The sequence below is a fragment of the Globicephala melas genome, chromosome 4, assembly GCF_963455315.2.
Source record: "Globicephala melas chromosome 4, mGloMel1.2, whole genome shotgun sequence".
Taxonomy (NCBI): domain Eukaryota; kingdom Metazoa; phylum Chordata; class Mammalia; order Artiodactyla; family Delphinidae; genus Globicephala; species Globicephala melas.
In genome coordinates, this window is record NC_083317.1 from 119,431,344 (window position 1) to 119,445,676 (window position 14,333).

Consider the following 14,333-nt stretch of genomic DNA (forward strand, 5'->3'; position numbering starts at 1 on the left):
GTCAAAAATAATACATTTAGAAAAGAATAAGTTTAACAAAGGAGGTGAAAGATCTGTACATTGAAACTATAAGACAGTGATAAAAGAAATTGAAGAAGACACAAATAAATGGAAAAATAATCCATGCTCATGGATTGGACAACTTAATATTATTAGAAAGTTTATACTACCCAAAGTAATCTACAGATTCAAAATTCCAATGGCATTTTTCACAGAAATAAAACAAACAATCCTATAATTTGTATGGAACCAAAAAGACCCCGAAGAGACAAATTAATTTTGAGAAAGATAAATAAAGCTTTCTCAAGGCTTTATAAGAGGCGTTATGCTTCATACTGTATTACAAATATATAATAATCAAGCTAAGGTGATATTGGTATAAAAATAAACACAACTGATCAGTGGAGCAGAATAAAGAGCCCAGAAATAAACTCATGGATGATCTATTCTTTCACAACAAAGGAGCTAACAATACACAATGGGCAAAGGATAGTCTTTTCAATAAATGATGTTGAAAAGACTGGACAGACACCTGCAAAAGAATGAAATTGGACCCCTATGTTACACCATTCACAAAAATCAACTCACAATAAATTAAATGCTTGAATGTAAGACCTGAAACCATAAAACTTCTGGAAGAAAACAGACAGTAAACTCCTTGACATTAATCTTGGTGGTGATTTTTTTAGATTTGACACCAAAAGCAAAGGCAACAAGAGCAAGATTCAGCAAGTGTGACTACATTAAAGTAAAAAAGTTTCTGTACAGGAAAAGAAACTATTGATAAAATGAAAAGGAAACCTACAGAATGGGAGAAAATATTTTCAAATCATATATCTGGTAAGGGGTTAATATCCAATATATATAAAGAACTCTTACAACTCAATAACTAAATAAATAAATAAACCAATTTAAAAATGTGCAGAGGATTGGAACAGACATTGTTCCAAAGAAGAATTTCAAATGGTCAACAAGTAAATGAAAAGGTGTTGAACATTATTAATCATCAGAAAATGTAAATCAAAACTAAAATGAGCTATCCCTTAACATCTGTTAGAATGTTTATTATCAAACCGAGAAGAGATAACAAATGTTGGCAAGGATATGGAGGAAAGGAAACCCTTGTGCACTGTTGGTGAAAGTGTAAAATGGTGCAGCTACTACAGAAAAGAGTATGGAGATTTTCAAAAAAATGAAAAATAGAACTACCATATGATCCAGCAATTCCACTTCTGTGCATTTATCCTAAAGAAAATTACTGTCTCAAAAACATAACTGCTCTCCCATGTTCACTGCAGTATTATTTACAACAGCCAAGACATGGAAGCAACCTAAGTGTCCATAGATGGATGGATAAAGAAAATGTGGTATTTATATGCAATGGAATATTATTCAGCCATAAAAAGGAAGGAATTCCTGTCATTTGCAACAACATGGATGGACCTTGAGGGCATTATACTAAGTGAAATAAGTCAGACTAGAAAGACAAACACTATGATCTCACTTATATGTGGAATCTAAAACAAAAACAAAACCTCTAAACTCATAGATACAGAGAAAAGATTGGTGGTTGCTAGTAGGGGATGAAGGTGTCAAAATAGGTCAAAGTGGTGAAAAGGTACAAACTTCCAGTTATAAGATAAATAAGCCCTTGGGATGTAATGTACAGCATGGTGACTATAGCTAACAATACTGTATTGTATATTTGAAAGCTACCAAGAGAGTAAATTTTCAAAGTTCTCATTACAAGAAAAAAAAAGTTTGTAACTATGTGTAGTGATGGATGTTACTAAACTTACTATGGTAACCATTTTGCACTATATACATATATCAAATGAACATGTTGTACACCCAAACTAATACAATGCTATATGTCAGTTATACCCGAATAAAAAAAGATGAAGATTGTGAAGACCATGCTCTATGAAGAATGATTAGTGGTATATAGCCTCAGGAAGGGAAAATGTGGGTGCTGAACTATGGAAGTGGGAATAAGCTTACTCTGAACTGCTCTGTAATACCTTGGATTTCTCACTTGCAAAACTTATATAACAATTGTATATTTCTCATAGGGTTGTTGCGAAGATTAAGTAAGTCATTGCATGTTAGACACTTAGAATAGTTCCTGGAAAATAGTAAGCACTGTAAAAATGTTAGTTACTACTATTGTTATTATTCCTCCAAGAGTTGAACAAGGACCAATGATACAAACAAATTTTCCTCTGTATAAGAGCGTCATGATAATTAGAATTTTCTAAACTCTCAAAATAGTAAAATAGTTCAACATTCAACTTAAATGCCTTTAAGTCAGAAACTTAGAGTATTTCAGTCTTGGGAAGAAGTCAGACTGCATAACCTCCCAGACTCTATGTAGGGACTACTGATGAGCTGAACAAGGCTTTAGCCATAAATGACAAGTATTTTGGAAAGGCGCTCTGCACGTGTTTGCAAGACGTTAAGGAACATTCTGCATCCTCTTCCCATGGCATTTGGATGGAATTATTTATTCATTCACAGTCAGTAAAGTCTCACATCAGTCAGTATATGTGCATGGTGAGATTTATGACCATACATACAGAACTCTAAAATTAGGATTCTTTAGACATAAAGAACAATGAGGGTATGGGTTCAGGAGAAAGCCACAGGAAAGAAGTCAGGCATTGACAAAGTGCCCACTTCACAACGGTGTCCAAAATACACTTTTTTTTTTATAGAGGCTAATCAAGGATGCTAGTTGGTGAATATGTCATTGAAAGCCTAATGTCCCTAAACTGACTATAGTGTTATCGTCTATAGGAGAAAGCCAAGAGCAAACAACGATGTTTTATTTCCACCTAGAAAATCCATAAAGGCTTATATAGGACTGGCTATGCGTTGTTGTACTTCATTTTGTGTGTGTATATATTTGGGTAAGTATGAAGAACTATGCAGAGAATATGTCAATTTTCATATAAAATAATTATCTTATATTAAAAGAAATGACATCAGAGACACCAGGATTCTACACAGCAGTAAGAAAGTGAGCCCAAATAATTCTTCATAAAGGAAAAGTCCATGTCATAGGCTCAGTAGTTACACTAAAGCTATTAAGTTGAACTTAAGTTTTCATAAATTCTACTGTCTCAAACTAATAAATCACTTGCACATGGAAAGATGTCAAACAATTTCTCTCTCATCCTACATTTGGCAAACACCACAACTTCTTAACCCAATTGTTGGTCTCAACCTGTAACACCTGTAAATTTTCACCTAATTAAACATCTACTATATGTTGAATGATGGGGCAGAATTCTTGATTTCAAAAAAATAAAACCTACTCTGGATAGCTGAAACATAAAATAAATGTATTAAAGGATATTAGTTTGCAGGTTCTTGGGGGAGGGCCAGAGAGTCTGGCATGCAGTAAGAAACAATGCCCAAATCCTTCGAGGAATTCTCCAGAACGCAGGACTCGTGTGGAATTGCAGAAGGAGAAAAGTAGGAATGAAGAAATTAGGAATTCATGAAAAAGATGAAAAGGTGTAGCAGATTTGTTAGAGAGCACACTGAAGTATCAACATATGGAAAATGCAAGCTCTTACAATATATTCTTCTTCCACATTTTTCATTCCTAAACTCAACTGATATGACTGGTGCCTTTGGGGATAATTAAGTTGGGGAAAAAATGTGGACACACAACAAGTGAAAGCAACATGTAAAGAGAAGCCACAGCTCCAAGAATACAGATACAGCTACACTATGAGAGTATCTGAAGACTTCAAGTTTTAATTCAATCAAGTTAATTAGAAATGGCTGTGAACACAGGGTCCATAAAACAAATTATGGTGGTTACTGGAGTTCAAATGATCCCAGCTATATAGAGACTGGAGAATTGCTGTCATTCGACTGAGAAACTGGCAAAGCCTACTGCGAACAAGTACTCAGAGCGTGGGGCTTGAGACGTTTAGGACCAGACTGAGTAAATGCCCTAGTAATACGGATGATAAGTAATATGGATGTTGTCATATAACAACGAAGATGAGGGAAGTCTTGTCATGATTACCTTCCATTATTAGTCTCCCAGTTTTCTACAGAAGGTATTTAACGCAAAAGATAAATCAATTTTAGGATAAAATTAAAATACTAGGTTTCTGTTTTGTTCCACCAGGAACCGTGAGTCTTATTTGTTATATTTGCTGAAAATAGGCATAAATTCATTTTTATATAGAGAAAACAACATTCTTTCAAGAAATAGCATTAGCTCTTAACTTTGAGGAGACTAGGCAGAGACTGAGAGGGAGAAGGAATGAAACAGAACATGATTTGTACTTTAATTTGGAAGAAAGCTGGAAATGCTGAAAAGCTCTTTCTAATGTCCTAAAATAGGTCCCTGTCCTTATTCCTATCCAACACCCTCCAAACTATTAAATTAATGACTCTGAAGTTTAACCCTAACCTCAAAGAATCCAAAATAGGACAATATTTATAACCACCACACTCTGGATCTCCTTTGAAGCAGGCAGACTGCAGAGAATTGTATTCTTACCTTTTTTTTCTGCAAAAAGCTTTACTGTTTCCATTTGGTCCACAGCTTGGGGGAGGGCTCCTGGGTGTTAGAAAAGCTGCCTAGTGCCTGCAGTGAGAGGCTCAGGCAGAAGCCCTGACACGAAGGGAGAGCAGAGGAGCCCCTCAAAGGCCGCTGGGCTCTGGAGGCTCTAGTCGTGCTTGAGGGTGAGCCTTTGGAAGAAGAGATACTCGCTCACCCCTGCCTGGGGCCGCCAGCCTGCAGAGGGAGGTCAAGTGATTGCCATCTTCTTGATGAGTTTCACCTGCTCATCCAGAACGTGGTTCTGCAGGAAGTCACAGAGATATAGGGGTCTATGCAGGCAGAATGCAGGGAATGCAGAATCCAAACAGCCTGGTTCAGGTTCTTTTCCAAGGCCCCTGTGGCTTCCACGGTGTCCAGGGCTTTACCTCACTTACTGTGAATGGCTTCTGCATGTCCCAGAAGTGAGTGCGGCCTCCACGCTGGTTTTGCATCTTCAAGAGATGCTGGGCGCCCTCAAGCTTCTCCTTGGCCAACTCGAGGAAGAGGTGAGTGGCCCAAGCCCTGTGGAGCCACAATGTCTCCATCGAAATAGAAGCCCTGAGAGAATTTTTGTTGATGAGGAATGGTATCCGAAGCTACTGCTATTGTCCTGCAGGAAAACAAAGGCACAGCTCCACTCATCCATTTTTAGCTGCCGAGAATATTTCTTCATGAGGAAGCAGAAAGGCATGTCTATCACCCTTTCTTGGCCAAGCACAAGCCTCAACTTGCAGGATTGTATATCCCTCAAAGAGAGTAGCAGCACTGAAGGACAGCTTGTTGGGAGGTGTAGGCAGCACCCTCATCTCCATTAACTCTGTCTAAACTGCAGCTAAGGAAAGCAGTGTGTGTGTCTGGCAATGCAGCTTTGAAACAAGTCACAGCCTAGTTCCTCCCTCCACGCTCCTACCACAGAAACATTCTGCAACTTCTGCCTACCACTCCCACCCCAACTTCTCGCCCGTGAACTCTACTGTACGAAGTCTACAGCGTGCGGTTTTGTCCTTATTAAATGCTGCCTGCTGTTGTTTGATGTCTTTTCCCCTAAATGGCTGCACGTGGAGGGCAGAGGACTTGCTCTCAACACTTTTGTATCTGACCCAGAGCCCAGTGCAGTAGGTATACCACCATGCTTGCTGGACTTCCTACCAGTGCCCATCTTCTCCATTTCTACCTTCCACCACTTGCTTCTGGTCTACAACAGCAGCTTGCTGGCAAAATGCTCACTTCTAGCAAGGCTGTTTCAACCCAAGTTGGAGAGGTTTGATCTGAGGAAAATAAAGACCTACCTGAGGGGAAAACATGATCAAGAAAATGTTAATGACCAGCTGAGTCACATCACACAGTGTTGCATTGTGACAGCATGAGGGATCCTATTGGGGGACCTGCAGAAATAATCTTTATATTTGAAGGCACTGTGGGAAGGAGGGTAAGTGAGCTGAGGAGGTACCCTGAGTTTGGGACACGCTGGCCCTTTAAAGGCCATGAAAGGCCAATCAGAAAGGCTCAGAATCACCAGAGGTTGAAATCAAACCCTCCCCTCCAAACTGGAGTTCCCTGAGGGCATCTCAGAAGAAAGGTTGCATTAGGAGGTTTGGAGAGGGAGCCAAGATGCTAATGAAACATAAACTGGCTGCTTTCTGCAGAGCCTTCTGGGTAGCAGGCCACCCTCTCCCCCTTTCCTACCCATTTATTTATTTATATTCTTAATTAATGGAAATTTCAAACCCCATTAGTTCAGGAGGGGTCAGTAATAAACAGTTGGAGCGTTAGGTAGGCAGCACTACTGGGGAAGGGCAGAGGCTCTTCTTCCTGTTCCTAGATTCTGGTCACATGGCTAGCTTGGGATGGGGAGAGAAGATCCATTTTCTGGTTCTATGCAGGAGGGCTGGAGCCTGTTTTGATGGGCCACTGACCTCCACAGTATCTGAGTTTCTTTTCTTTTTTTTTTTCTTATTGAAGTATAGTTGATTTTCAATATTATATTAGTTTCAGGTGTACAACATAGTGATTCAATATTCTTATAGATTATACTCCATTTAACATTATTACAAAACAGTGGCTATATTTCCCTATGCTGTACAATATATCCTTGTTGCGTATCTATTTTAAAAAATAGCATTTGTGGTAACTGATGACTGTATGTTTTTGTTAAGGTATTTTTTAATAAAAGTAGTTATATGGACGGAGAAAGTATTTATTAGAAAAGGAAAACAGTTTATCTTACCAAGAAGTCTATGGGAAAAAGGAAAGTCCTATTGTTCACTGCCCAATTTCCTGAGTACACAATAGTGTCTGCTGAAGCCAAACTTCGTTACATGAGAACAAAATAGGAGTCCTATATTTGGAAATAATTTGAATTTTCCATTAATAACATAAATAATCAAGTAACATGTTACCATTTAAGAGAATTATAACTTAGATCCTCTCACCTGGTAAAGTTTCCCAGGAAGAAATTTTAGAAAATTACAAAAATCTATAGAAAAGTATCATACATGACTGTAAAACACCAGAAACATGCATGTCTTTTAAAGTTAAGAATAAAATATGGATGCACCTGGGCTTCCCTGGTGGTGCAGTGGTTGAGAATCTGCCTGCTAATGCAGGGAACACGGGCTCGAGCCCTGCCTGGTCTGGGAGGATCCCACATGCCGCGGAGCAACTGGGCCCGTGAGCCACAACTACTGAGCCCACGCGTCTGGAGCCTGTGCTCCGCAACAAGAGAGGCCGCGATAGTGAGAGGCCCGTGCACCGCAATGAAGAGTGGCCCCAGCTTGCCACAACTAGAGAAAGCCCTCACACAGAAACGAAGACCCAACACAGAAAAAATAAATTAATTAATTAATAAACTCCTACCCCCAACATCTTCTTTAAAAAAAAGAAAATATAGGGATGCACCTTCAATTACTAATGCTATCCAACAATGTCTTTGAAGTTCTAACCAATGAATAAGGCATGAAAAAAGTAAACTTATGAATATTAGAGAGAAAAAAATTGCCAGAACTTTAAGAGTATATTATTTTATTTTAGAAAATACTAAATAATCAACTGAAAAACAATAAGGCATTTAATAAGGTATTAATTATTTTCCTGTAAACTAACAATAACAAATTTGGAAGGTTAATGGCAAAATGTCCCATTTAAAATTAATCACAAATACTGTAAAATGTCTGAGAATATATACAAAAATAAATGTGCAAGAGCTAAACTTCAAAACAATTATAAAACTTTGCTGAGGGTCATAAAAGAAGATGTGGGTAACTGGAGTGATGCTTTAGTGTATTGTCTACTTGATAAGCTGATTCTAAAGCTTATCTGTAGGAATGTATAAGAAAAAATATTCAATATATAACATTAATAAAGAACAGTGAGGGAGAACTATTCTACGTATCAAAATATACTATAAAGCTAAATCATTAAATCAGAGTAGTACTGTACACAGTACTTGAGGAAAAAGGTAAATAAAAATCAATGGATTAAACTAGAGAAGCCATGTACACATAGAATTACACATATGATAAAACTGGCACCTTTAAAGCAGTGGAGAAGAATTAACTATTTTTAAAATGGCATTAGGTAATTTGACAATATTTAGAAAAAGGAAGAAAAAGTTAGGACCCTTTTATATGTCATATACAAAAGTAATTATCAGATGAAATGGAAAACAAAATGCAAAAAACAAACTATAAAAAGGTTAGAAAAACCAGAAGAGATTATTTTCATAATCATTGTTTGAGGAAGGTGTCCCAGTGAAAAACTCAGGAAAATATTTTCAAACTTCACCAATTTAAAAATTTAGAATCTTTACACTTTGGGGGTAAAAATCTTAAAATAAAAATTAAAAGTCTCAAAAAATATTAACATCAGTGAGCAATTTAAAGTTTCTATAAATCTATAAAAAGTAAATTCAATAAGTCAAAGTAAATGAACAGGAAATGTAATATAAATACTCACAAGTATCCAATGTATCTACAAATAGACATTCGATCTCAGTAGCAATCAAAATCATAAAGATTATGAATTTTGTCTCTTTGAAGTCAACACTCATGCATATTTGTTATTTCAAACAATAGTGTTAAAAGAGGTTGTTTCTTTTAGATGTTTCAGCAATGAAAGTTTTATATACTTATTCAAGTGCCTTAACTGTCTACTTTTGCAAAAATGTAATCATCTTTGAAAACCTGTGTTTTAAACAACATTAAAAACTCAATTAAATCACAATACATTTACACAATTTTAAACCTCTAAAGATATAGGCATTTTAGAATGCTAAATTTCTCATATTTAAAAACACACAAGAAACAAAAAGAATAATGTATACACAGTTTTTAAAAGTTACTAAGAGTTTAAAATGGTAATACACATATTGTCAGCATAGCTATGCAACCTGTGTGTCCCTGCCACTAGAGTCTGCATACTTTCAAGCAAACAGAGTCTTCTTCAATTTTTATTTTCTAGTGCACAGCACAGTTCTTTATATCATAGAAGAAGCCTAATAAATATTTTCTGAATGAAAGCCAATCTTTATCCTCCTTCCCAGAATGTATGTATGCCAAGTTTTTCTTTGTTTACCCCCATGAATATAAATGAAATATGTCCCACACATAGATTTACTTGAATTATCTAATAGTGAATATATATGTATATATCCTGTAATCTTCATCTGCTTCTGAATACTGGTAAATAAATTATGATATCATGATTTAACAGAGCTGCAACTATTAGGCTTTGTGGATATATTATCTCAAGTTAATTCTTCAAGACTTCATTGAATAGAAAGAGGCAATTTGGAAGATTCTACGCTGTTAGACTAGCTTCATTAAAGTTAGTACCTTTCCTAGCAGTTGATTTCTACATCACAGTAACAACATGAATGAATGAATGGAATGTGTTCATGTTTGTCTTCTACATTGGCCAGATTTAATACATCCAGTAAATCAACAAAGAAAACCCAGAGGAATAGGCTGAAACTAAACAGAGACAGATAACAACCAAGAGCAAGCCAACTTCATACATGTTTCTCAATCTTTTACATTTCTAGCCGGTAGAAATGAATAAGCATTTTTCAATTATAAATATGAACTTTCAACCATAAAGATTGCAGGGAGTATAATTCAAGTTATATGTAAGGAATGTGGCTGGTTTAGTGCATTGCGTTCATTGTTCCAAGGTAGTAAATCCACCTCCAATTCGTCTAGTAAGCTGTACTTTCTCCCACTAATACACACTGCTCATTTAATGTGGAAATCCCTATTCCAAAATAGGGCTAAAAGAAAAGGAGAAAGACTTAGAAACAAAGAATAGGTTAGCAATCAAATAAAGTACATTTCCTACCACTAGTGGGTAATAATGATGATGATAGCTAACAGTTCGATATCTAGTTTTCACTGTATATTAGTTCGATATCTAGTTTTCACTGTATATTAGGCAATATACCAAGTACTATATATTAACTGATTTGACTCTAATATCTTTAAAATATTATTATCTTCACTTAAGAGAAGAGACAAAAGAAGAGGAAACTGAGGCAGAGAGTTGTGCTGGTATACAGTATCTTTTTTGAAGAGTTTACACTTGAGTCTGCACTGAGTCTGTAATGCTCGTGTCTCATATTTAGATGTACATGAACAACTAGTAGTGAATGTTAAGGAGTTTGAAATTTTGTCATGGCCCATTGGCCAATTAGCTCAGTGAATGTAGCTGTAAATATACATACATCCATACATATATTTGACTCTGTGTGTGTGTGTGTGTGTGTACCTATACCCATATACACATGAGGCCGTCAGCTTAGAAAGGTTTTTCTTTTTGAGAATGAGAAGCGCTGATGATTCCATCTAGTTGCTGGGACCATAGCAGTGATTAAGGCTGACTGATCTGCCCTCATCCTTTCTTTTCCTTTCCTGTGTGACGTGCCCCATGTGGCTAAGGAAAAGGTAAAGCAGTTGTGCTGAGATGGCGGACATTTATCTCATGTAGAAATTATTTTCCCTGAGTGGCACCATGAAAGAGGACTTCTTATATTTTGTTTCAGAATGAGCCTTTCAAAGGAACACATCCTGAAACTCAATTAAATCAAGAAATTTATAGATTGGAATCATGGTTACATACCTCAGTAAAACAAGGGGAAAGTTCAACTGCTAAGTCTCATAAATGAATATATTTGATGTCATTTGAACCAAGAAGCAACATATAATGTTTAAGAATACTGACCCTGGAGGTAGAGTGCCTGGCTTCAATTCTACCAGCTGTGGTCACATTCCTTAACTCTCTACAAACATCCATCATCTGTAAAACTGGGGAAAATTTAACCTTAAATACAGAGAATCAAATAAGTGTGTGTATATGTATGCGTGTGTGTGTATATATATACATATTTTTTAAATTTATTCCCAATATAGTGTTCAAATCAAGGCCTGGTATATAATAAGTGCTCAACTGCTATTTTATTTATAAAAATATGCAGATTTTTTCATTTATGGCATTTTTAATCTCTTAAGCCTTGTAAGGGCTCTGACTGTTCTGGATCCAATCACCTACTATATCTGGAGACTTATAAGAGTAAAGCATTAGTAGAAAAATATGAAGTGGCATATTATTTCTATTGTGTCTGTTATTAACATTCCAAGTATATCCTGAGGTAATTAAAGTTTAGTCTTAAAAGAGAATCTATGAATTCATATAGTTTGATATCTAGTTGATACCTAAGATTGAATATCATAATTTACAATTTAATTTTTACTAAAATGATATAATTGCATTGCATTTTTTTCCATTTGGGGGCTTATAGAAAGGACATCTTCGTATATGAATTTTAAATAATATTTCCATCAAGGAGCTCCTCAGAAATACTGCCTGGGAAACCTGAAGTTTACTGGGAAACAAATTTGAAATATTTTAAAATTAATCCAATAGGTTCCCTGTATCCCTTCTCTCTTCGTATGTAATTTGCATACCAAAAATGATTATCAAATTGCCTACAAATGTCAAATATTTAACATAGCTGTAATTAATCCTGATTAAATACCTCACATGATGTACAGTTCATAATGTTCATACATATATGAACATAAATATATACATGATATACAGTATAACACACAAAAAATAGGAGAATTAAAAAAATATCCAACAATTCTAGATCCAGGTAAGATGGAATGAGCACACTACTCCCTGACTCTCCCACTTAACATAGCTACAAACCTGGATTGCACATAGACCTGCTATTTAAGGACTCCAAAAATTTAATAGTAAAATGCAGATTAAGTGAAGACCCCAAAGAGCTTTTCTTTATGTGGGTTTTATCTACTGATACTTACTATATTAGAAATTTAAACTAAGAAACTGTTAAAACACAAGCTCATCTTCCATTAGCTAACAGAGTGGTGATGTCATCACCACATAACACAAGCCTCTCGAAATTTTCACTGTGCATTCATATGAGAAAGAGTGAAAAGTACAAATAACATCTTAGTGATATAGGAAATACTTTTGACCACACTTTGAGAACTCTGTCTTGTGTGCAATGAATAAAGAATAAATATTGTTTTGATGCATACATGAAGTGTTCACCAAATTGTGAAACAAAGATTCACAAATATTTTAAACACTAATTTCATACTGAAAAATTTTTTAAAAAGAATACTCTATCAAAAAGCTAAAAAAATGTTTAGAAAAAAGACATTTCTAAATAATACAGACACATGTCATTTGATGTCTTTTCCCCAGCTCTGGTTCCCAGCAGTACCTTCTAAGGCTCTCCATTCACAGAGGATCATGGTAGAGTTAAGAAAGACACCAGGTTCATGCTCCACCACGACCCTTTTACAATTAGGATTACATTGCCATTGAGAAAGGACTCACTTGAATAAGTTAGATGTTTATTTATAAAGACTGTTTATATCAAGCTCTCCTAATTTGGGGACCAAATTCACACTAGCAAGGCCATATCTGGGATAGTAGAGATGACCTGAATCAGTATTCAAATATCTGTGAACGGTCAAAATTTTTCCAGACTTCCAGAGAGGAAACCTGTCTGTTAAATTTCTTATTATCCAAGAATTACTCTGAAAAAGATAAATGGTTCAGCATTCATTAACAAACATGTGTAAGAAATTATCAGATACTATACCTATTAAAAATTATGGACTTAAGATGACCTATCTAGAGTAATATTCTTGAACCTGTAGGAAAAAAATATTATATAGATTACCTTTCATTTTACAAGGTAGCATTAATTTCTAAGATTTAAAAGAATTTCCAGTAAAAATAATTTTCCTTACTTGGCTTTAAAAATCTCAGGGGCTGGGAATTTTCAGAACTCAAATAACTTATTTGATTTTTTCAAAAATATTTTAACCTCAGTAGAAAAATATATATAAATTATGTTTTAGAAGTTTAGAAATATAAACAAATATAACACACAGAACATAAAACAGGTTTGAGCAATGTTAAAATATAAATGTTTAATCTGTGACTTTAAAAGGTCTTAATATATTTTAGACCTGGCTATGGACTCTGGCACCAAGGGAAAGGATAGTCTCTTTAATAAATGATGCTAGGAAAACTGGATACCCACATGCAAAAAGATGAAATGGGACCCTTATACTGTACACAAAAATCAATACAAAATGGATCAAAGAGTTGAACAAAAGACCTGTAACCATAAAACTACTAGAAGAAAACATAAGGGAAAGCTTCTTGAGGTTGGTCTTGGCAATAATTTCTTGGATATGTCACCAAAAGCACAGGAAACAGCAGGAAAAATTAAAAAGTGGGACTGTATCACACTGAAAGACTTTTGCAAAGCAAAGAAACAACAAGATGAAATGGCAACCTACAGAGTGGGAGAAAATATTTGCAAAACATATATCTGATAAAGAAAGGGCTAATATCCAAAATATATTTTTAAATTACACAACTCAGTTAAAAAACAATCCAATTTAAAAAATGGACAGAGGAAATGAGTTAATATTTCTACAAAGAAAACATACAACAAACAAGCATATGAAAAGATGCTCAACATCACTAATCATCAGGGAAATGCAAATGAAAACCACAATGAGCTATCACCTCACACCTGTTAGAATGGCTAATATGAAAAAACCAGAAGAGAACAAGGTTGGCAGGTTGTAAAGAAAAGGAAAGCCTTGTACACTTGTCAGTTGGAATGTAAATTATTGCAACCACTATGAAAAACAGTATGAAAACTCCTCAGAAAATTAAAAATAGAAGTGACATATGATCCAGCAATTCCACTTCTGGGTATATACCCAAAGGAATGAAATCAGGATCTAAAAAGGTATCTGCACTCCCATGTTCATTGCAGCACTATTCCCAACAGCCAAAAATGGAAGCAGCCTAAATGTCCCTTGATGAACAAACTGATAAAGAAAATGTGGTATATACATACAGTGGAATATTATTCACCTTTAAGAAGGAGGAATTCCTGCCATTTGCAACAATATGGATGAACCTAGAGAACATTATGGCAAGTGAAATAAGTCAGGTACAGGTGGATAAATACTATGTGATACCACTTATATGAGAAATCTAAATAGTCAAACTGATAAAAGCACAGAGTAGAATGATGGTTGCCAGGTGCTGGGGAGAGGGGAAATGGGGAGGTGTTAGTCAAGGAGCACAAGTTTCAGTTATGAAAGATGACTAAGCCCTAGAGATCTACTGTAAAATATAGTGCTTATAGAAAACAGTACTGTAGTGTATATTAAAAATTCACTGAGAGTAGTACTTATATTAGGTGCTC